Below are 9,116 nucleotides of genomic sequence, written 5' to 3'. Positions count from 1 at the left end.
TAGGCAGAGAGAGAAAGAGAAGCAGGTTCCCCGCCGAGCAAAGAGCCGAATGTGGGGCTTGATCCCAGGACCCTGAGATCATGACCTGAGCTGAAGGCAGCAGCTTAACCCACTGAGCCACCCAGGTGCCCCTGGTGATGTCAGTTTTGATCACCTCATTAGAATAGTGCCGAAATCCCCACTGTATGATTGTGAGTTTTTCCTCCCTTGAAATTAATAATTAGTCTGTGGGGAGACACTGAAGGACAATGAAAATATCCTACTGCTAATAAAAAATTCTTTCTGAATTTGTCATATGTTAGGTTCTTTTGTCTAATTCTAAGTAGAACATACTGTTTATCAAATGATTATTTCCTAACTTTAACATTTCCTCCACATTGATCAGTTAGTCATCTGTATTTACTATAAGGAAGAGCTCTCCTTTCTTTAATTATTCATTTTTCCATTTATTATCAATAAGGACTCACAAATTCCCATTCATTCAGTGGATTATAGTTCATTAAGGTGTATAATTAATTTGCAGCTAAAATTGTCCCAGATTTGGCCAGTAAATGCCCCTTCAAACTAGCAGTTGTATCCTTATGACAAGCTTCTGTCACTCTTTTTTTAGTAGTTCCTTATTTTCTGACATAACAGGAAGCATGAGGGCCGTTATGACCAGCCGTTATGTCCAGACTGTTAACATGCCCGCCCTGTCATCAGATTCTTTAAGATGCCTTTGTTCATCTTTGGAAGAGTGGTAACAGAGAAGAGATTGTAAGCATTATGTGGGTTCATTGCTAATGCGGTTTCATTTCTTCTTGATCTTTCCTTGGACAGAGCTAAGAAAAATATGCATATACAGACACACATATGCATATGCTTATTTGAGCTATAGATATCCACATACGTGTATACATAAACACACATACACATGCACACTAATAAACATATTTAAGAAAACATAAGTTCACACCAGTACATCGAATTCTGAGCTATCCTTATTGGGCTTATATTGGCCTTTCCCCATTCAGTATCTATTGTTTTTCCATAGTGAAACCTTTGGTTGCCAACATTAAAACATTTACCCATTCACTCAACTCTTTAATGCATCTAAAATACTTCCAGAATGTTTTACCTACATTAGTACCATCAACAAACCTATTACAAACACCTCGGGATTTGTCTGTGACTCTTCACGTGCTGCTTTGCTCAAGATTAAGCATATGTAAATGCTATGTTCATAAGTTACTTTGATGTGTTTGTTATTTCACTTACTTTCTCTATAGTGCCTTTATGGTAGCCAATGGGATTACCATTACGACATTCGTGCACAGGTTCCTTCAGTTTGTGAGTTACTATTTATCTTAATTTATATCTAAAAATAGAATATTACATGCTTGCAAATGTCAAAGTTACGTAAGAGGGTATACTCAAGAAATTGCTACTCTCTCTTTCTTAAATCTTCTATTTAATTCTCCCCTTAAGTTTTCCTACCGTGTTTCTCTTTTCAAACTACTGTGACACTGTGATTTGCAAATCAAGCCATGACAGCATTTGAACTTGGAGAAAATTCAACATTTATATATTAATTAATAATTTGACCTCTGCCTTTTCCAGTGTTCTCAACTCAATTACAATAGTTTTATTTGGCGACAAAAAGCTGTAAATATAAATATAAATACAGGCACTATTGTTTGGCACTACTTGATTATAAAATTGGTGTTCCTGTTATCCAAAGTATACATGTATGCATGTGAGTATGTCCTTCTCAACAAAATTATAGTACAATAAATATAAAATCTCATAGGGAATGCATTAGCCTCTGAAAATTCATCTATTCCAAGTACAAGCAGGATGTGTTCTTTTCCAATTTTCTTGCTCAGGAATCATACCATAATTCAGAAGAAAAAAGAAAAGAAAGAAAGTAAATGATGCCACCTGTAATGTTTATGTATAAGCCATTATTTTTTTTGCCCTACAATAACATATGAGGCACATAAATAACTTATATTTTGAAAAAAATAAGTAAATGTATATGTTATATTAAATGCAATACATCCATGTTTTTCCCAGTGGTATGACTTTGACTTAATATAAAGAAAAACCTGAACTTAACCGACAACTTTTTTTTTTACGTTCTTCATTTGAGTTTTGGTGGGAAGTATACTCACTATACAGGATTATTTATTAACTAAAGAATGAATAGAGATTCAATGATCATAATCAAGTTCCAGGTGTATGATAAAATTGAATATATCCAACTACCTGTTTCCTTACATCTCTTCTTCCAGTCTTCAATTCCACTCCTAAACCACCCAGCACTCTGACTCCTACTTCACAGACTTGCTCAAATACTTTTTCCATCTCAAAGTCTCACTCTAATCAGTACCTTTTCCAAGTTATGTCATACATTAATTTCACATTCTTTCCTCTCACTTCTCAGATTTCACTTTAACATATCAAGACTTATTGATGGGGCGCCTGGGTGGCTCAGTGGTTTAAGCCGCTGCCTTCGGCTCAGGTCATGATCTCAGGATCCTGGGATCGAGTCCCGCATCGGGCTCTCTGCTCAGCGGGGAGCCTGCTTCTCTCTGTCTCTCTCTGCCTGCCTCTTCATCTACTTGTGATTTCTCTCTGTCAAATAAATAAATAAATAAAATCTTTAAAAAAAAAAAAGACTTATTGATCACGCAAGTCTAGAAATTACATTGCAGTAAATTGGTAATTATATGGTGAATTAATATCTAACATATTATCAGATCATTTTTTTTAAATTTGTTTGTTTGACACAGAGAGAGAGACAGTGAGAGAGGGAACACAAGCTGGGGGTGTGGGAGAGAGAGAAGCAGGCTTCCTGTTGAGCAGGGAGCCCAATGTGGGGCTTGATCCCAGGATTCTGAGATCATGACCTGAGCAGAAGGCAGAGGCTTAACGAATAAGCCACCCAGGCACCCCATCAGATTATCTTAAGAATTACAAAAACAATAGAAAATCATTTAAAGGATTACAGTCTAACAGCAGCAATATAATATTAGACATTTGGCTTTAAACAATAAAATTTGATAAAATTTTATTTCCTTGTAGTAACATTTCGTAATATAAGTCCTGTCTTCCACATTTTGCTCTTTTATTCAGATAGGAGACAATTGCTATAGTCATAGATATCTTATGTAAGCAGCACTTTAAAAAGCATTACACTAAAATGTGAGTTAGGAATATTTTGTCTATGACAAAAAAATTCAAGACACAATAAAACAAATAAGTAAGATATTCCTGTGTAAATTCTCTTTTTTTAAATGTTTTTTTTTAAGATTTTATTTATTTATTTGCCAGAGAGAGAGAGAGAGCGAGCGAGCACAGGCAGGCCGAGTGGCAGCAGAGGCAGAGGGAGAAGCAGGCTCCCCGCTTAGCAAGGAGCCCGATGTGGGACTCGATCCCAGGACGCTGGGGTCATGACCTGAGCCGAAGCAGCCGCTTAGCCAACTGAGCCACCCAGGCGTCCCACCTTTGTAAATTCTTTTAAATTTTGTAGTTAATGTTTTGTTTTGTTAATGTGAATATAATTTTGCCACTTTGGTATGAAAGTGACAGTTCTATTTAGTAATACAGGGAAGTTCCTCTTCAGCACCCTGGTAAGCATCAAGATCAAGTCGAGTTCTCTGATGACACCAGATGCTCTGCTCTGCAACATTAGCTCATGGTCTGAGGAGAATTGTAACACGTGGCAGACTCAGCAAAGAGATGATTCCAAATCCTTACAGAGTTCTGAAAAATGGCAGTATTATTTTGGCAAGGAAAAATCAATCCACGTGGTCTTGGCAGCAGTCCCAAGTCAGACTGATTCCATCCTTTTTCTTCACTTACATTTCCAGCTTTGTTTCAGAATCGGTTATTGTTGCAGATCCGGGAGGAGCGACAAACAAAGAACCTCCAAGTCCGGCTATGAATCTGTAAGGGTTCACCTAGCCTTACCTTCAGCACAGCTGCCAGGTCTAGGTAGGTTGATAATTTGAAAAGACTTGCCTCTAAATCCTTAAAACATAAGAGCAGGTAAAAGTTGATCAAAGTTGGGGGAAATAAGAGGGAAGCTGGTCATTGGTGGTTTAGGGTTGTTTTGGAAATCCAGAAATAGTAGAAGTATTGTGGATCCCAGAAAGCTCTGGATAGGTAGTTTTACAACGACTGAGAACATGTATTTAACACAGTGACTAATAATCACTAATAATAATAATTATTATTAGATGGTTAATGCTTACTGAAGATGTAGCTGTTTTAATAGCAATTTTGAAGAAAATATAAATAACAAATACAGCTAGTTTAGAATTGCTTTATTAAAAACTCATCATATCAAGATGATTTCTGATGTTCGTTCACTCGTTCCTCTCCATGGAGTCACTCTCGGTCTCATCGGGAACGTGAGGCATCTCGAATGCTCTCACTAAAGCGTAGTAAGTTTACGGAACAAACATCTGTGTATATTCACAAAGGTTACCTCTTATATTCAAGTACCTTGAAGATAATTATTGAAATGTTTCCCACTGAATTTTAGATGTGTTTTTATTATCTAATTAAAGAAACTTTAAGACAAGAAAATTTATCACCATGGGTAATCTAAGCTTGTCTTCTTTTAAATACAGAATAAAGTCTAACTGCCCCTCCCCCACCCATTCATTCAATCTTACTCTCTCTTCAACCCTTTTGTTTTCAGCAAATATCAAACGCCTGCTGTAAGTCGGACACCATGCTAACCAAGCTCCAGGGACGTGGGTGTGAGCCCAGTAAGCGAGAGGACTGCCTTCCTGGCACTCTCAGACCCCAGCAGAGGACGCAGTGAAGACTGCTTGGAGAAAATGTGAGCATCACTTATCAGAAAAAGCGAACCTTTCTGTGTTTCAGGGAAAGCTTCCCAGAGTAGGACCCTCAGACAAAGAAGAACGGATGGGTTAGTACGATCATGTGGGTTGTGAGCGAGTGTGTGAAGCCGACGGTAGGCTGTGAAGGTCCGAGGTGAAGAAGGCGTGTGAGGAACTCGGCTGCAGGTGGTCAGGAAAGGCCAGTGCAGCATGCGAAGACACAGTGGGGTGAGACTAGGAAAGCTACGGTGATTCTTCTGTAAAGGTGGGTTTCTCTTCTAAGAGTGGTGAAATGCCATCGGCAAACTCTACCCCAGGGAATGGTGAGATTCAACTTGGATTTTAGAATAATTTCTCAAGAGATCGTGTGAGAATAAATGTAAAAAGAAGAAAGGAGGGAAGTAGGACTGGAAACTAGGAGGGTGTGACCTAAATCCAGGCAGGAGACGGACTGCGGGACTGACTCTAGGGCAGAGATGCATGGCCCTCAGGAAAGAGGTCAGAGGTGACATAAATGGGTAAGGCTTATTTATTCATTCACTGATTTTACAAGTATTTCTTGAGGACCTATCGTGTCCACGACTTGGCATTTGAGTATTAGGTGTTGGCACTGCGAGAAACAACAAAGCAGACAGAAGTCCTTGTCTTCGCAGAACTTCAAATCTAGCTGTAAGGACGATAATAGAAAAATGAATAAAATATATACCAGAGGATATATTTTCTCACCACTTGATCAGAGGATGATAAGGGGTGACGAAAAGAACAATGCAGAAAAAGCAGGCGGAGAGCTGGTAAGTGGTGAGATTCTAAATGATGTCATCGAAGCGGTGCTCACTGAGGGGGGACTGGAGCGAAGGTCTGAGGAAGACAAAGAGAAAGCCACGGCCAGGCTGGAAGGACTGATCCAGGTGGAGGGACCAGCACGTGCAAAAACCTTTAGACAGGAGTATGTCCTATGTACGTCCCCGAATGCCGGTGGTTAAAGCCACAGAACAAATACAGAAGAAGCAGGACGTGGAGGAGAATGGAGATCTCAGGATGAAGGATATCCCGGTCTCTCTAATAAAGACAATTAGAACTCTTTAGATAGAAATCATTTCTCAAACGTACTGCAGAATTACCTAACTCCTTTAATACAATATAACATGTAACATCCTCTTATACTGGTGAACATACGGACAGTACCATGGAATAGCCCTTGCTCAGGGGCCAGAGGCTTTCGTGGGATTTGTTTGCTCTAACTCTGAATGCTTTCATGATATTCGGATTACTCTCTGGAAAATGAGAAAGAAAAATGGACCTGCTTTTTAGATTTCTTCCATCTACTTATCTTTTCTACTGTATCTCATAAACAGGCTATTGGGGTATACAACCTGAATGCAACGTTGTTTATTATCAAGGAGAGAGAAGTATTATGGAAGCTCTTTGATTCTTAGAATCTATCATGGTCCATTGTCACGTTTATAAAACTACGGCTGGTTGAAGAAGTTAGAAATGGTGCCATGTTCAATCTTCTCCCGACAGTGCAGGGGAGCGAGAAGAGTAGCAAGATCATTATAGAACAGGCCAGGTTGGAATTTAGACCAACTGGATGAACACCGTTGTGTGAGGCTGGTGGAAAGTATGAAGTGTCATTTGCTAAATTCTTCTGGGAAACCCATCTTGAGAACCAGAGAGGGAATTGTGCGCCCTTCAGATGTTTTGGTACCACCTTTATCGTAGCATTTTTCACTCTAAGTTGAAATTTTTCCTGTCATCTGTCTAGACCAGACTGTGGACTATTCCTAAGGACAGGGATCAGGTCTGATTCGTCACGAAGCCCTGCACCCAGCACAATGCACAGCACATAACAGCACTCAGTAAATATATGTCTCACTCACGAGAGAGGGCGTGGGCCAGCTCAACAGCCACATCTCTGTGGTAGAATCAACTAAAACCTACCAGCTTTTTCCTTCTCCACATCAACTCCTACTCCACAGCCATATTTATCTTCACTATATTCTCATTCAACCAGTCTTTAACAGATGCCCTTACATTACTCTCTGACACAACTCGATCGTGTTGATTTCAGCCCCCCATCACTCCTCTGAGATTTTTATTTTAATCCTAAATCTATCCTGCAATATGGAGCTTTGTACCGCCTACACATTTGATAAGAGTTTCTGCTATGCCTATTAGTCATGATTTTATAGGCGTATTAATTAAACGTTCATACCTCCCATTTCAGTATCATCCCATGAAGATGTCTTCACTTCCATGACAAAGTACAGTGTGAGAGACTTTGCCAAAATTCACCCACATGAATTCGGTAGTGTCAGTAAGAGGACCAGTGTCTCTAAATTAGTCCCAAACAGGTAGAACTATTTAATCCCAAGGCATTAAGAGATTTATGTCCTGTCATTTTTAAGCATTTTCACTCTTGTCTACAAAAATAAGGGTTACATTGCTGTCAGTGCATTCTCAAGCCAGAGTAACCATTGGATTAGAAATGCTTGAAGAATGCATGCATGCAAAACTGTAAGCCTTCTATAGGACAATATGAATCAGACTCAATTGCTAGGATTAAAAAAATAAACCCATGTGACAGCCAGATGAAGACTCTGCCTGCCGTAGCTCAGCCAAGCAGTCACGAAGAGACTAGCAAGCCTACCTCCGAATCATGCCCAGTAGCAGTGCCAATATTTACTAAGTCACTGATACTATTTTTAAAAACCCTACATCTTTTGATGTGAATTTCTTTGATCTCTTAGTATAGGAATCAGTATGGATAGAATGAGAAAGTAAGCTTCTTTCTTCTCTTTTCTAGGCTTATTTCACTGAACTGCACACAATGGAAAAAAGCAGATGTCCCCTACCGTTAGCCGGAGAGTCCAAGCTTTACCGTCTCATTCTGAAGCAGCCCACTTGAAACTAAAACATCAGTCAGGCTGCTCAAAACGGAAGTGAACTGAAGGATAATAAATGTAAATAATAAGAGTAGGGATTATTCTAGAGTTATGTATGATTCTCTCCACTAAAGTACAAAAATTTCTAGCATGACCTTGAAGTGAAAAACATCCATATATCAGCTCCAGAGAGAGTTGAAATAACTTAACAGCTGAGAAAACACTTCATGAGCTGTTTAAAACACACACACACACACACACACACACACACACACACGTTGGTTCTCTCTCTTTTTAAAGCTTATTTGTTTTTTAAAGTAATCTCTACACCCAATGAGAGGCTTGAACTCATAACCTCAAGATCAGGACTCACGTGCTCTTCCAACCAAGCCAGCAGGTGCTCCAAAACCTGTTTGGTTCTCTTTACATATAGTTTACAATAATGTGCTGTAGGAAAAAGGGTCATGTTGTGTTAAATCCAGAGAACAGATCTGTTTCTGTGGGAGCTATTTGGAAAACTTGTCAATAAATATAAAACATATTATAAGAGAAAGGAGCAAATTTGAATAAATAATTGAAATTCTTTTAAATTGGGGGGGGGAAGCACACCATATGACTCTTTTTTTTTTTTTTTTTTTAAGGAAACCATTGAATGTTTAAACCAGAATAAACTTCAGTCAAATTGTGTTTAACTTTATCATTTCATAGATGAATTTAGGCTGAGTGGCTGAATGATTTTTTTCAATATTAGATTATCACCTCTTTAAGACTGGGTTGTGCATTACATTTCTGTTTTTACCCTACCAACGTACAGTTCCTTGCACACAATAGGTATTTGAGTGTCAAAATTAATTAAGAAACAGAAACTGCCAGAGCCACCAGTTAGAAGCCACTGTCTACCTAGACACACTTGCATGAGCTGTAGAAAGGTTAACAATGTAGAAAACACGTAGAAAGTTAACAATGCCCTTGAAAATCCATATCTATAGGCTGAGAGGAAATGGCACATCTGCCAAAAGATTAAAGTCTAACAATGAGATACAATAAGCGTCGGACTTCGGTTAGCTGCTTGGTAGCTGCTGACCCACGGCTGTCTCCCAGTCACTTCTTCTCACTACAAAACCACGAACATCAAAATGAGCATTTTTCTGAAGGAAGAATTTTCTTTGAAGAAACTGAAAATTAACCAACCTCTGTTTTGAAAAGAATGACAAAGAGAGAAAATGATAAAGAGAAGGTCAAGTTGAGAAATGTTGGAAAACTCTAGCAAATACTGTTGTAAAGAAAAACCTATGATCCTTTGGAAATATTTGTCTCAGTGTGTCATTTCGGGACAGCTCCTGCCACATATGTAAGTTTTTTGGAAACTGTTCTTTTCTGCGCTGTCAGAATGGGA

Source organism: Mustela lutreola, chromosome 3 (genome assembly GCF_030435805.1).
Source record: "Mustela lutreola isolate mMusLut2 chromosome 3, mMusLut2.pri, whole genome shotgun sequence".
In the NCBI taxonomy this organism is placed as follows: Eukaryota; Metazoa; Chordata; class Mammalia; order Carnivora; family Mustelidae; genus Mustela; species Mustela lutreola.
The sequence above is the reverse complement of the archived record's forward strand: the minus strand, read 5'-3'. Positions refer to the sequence as shown.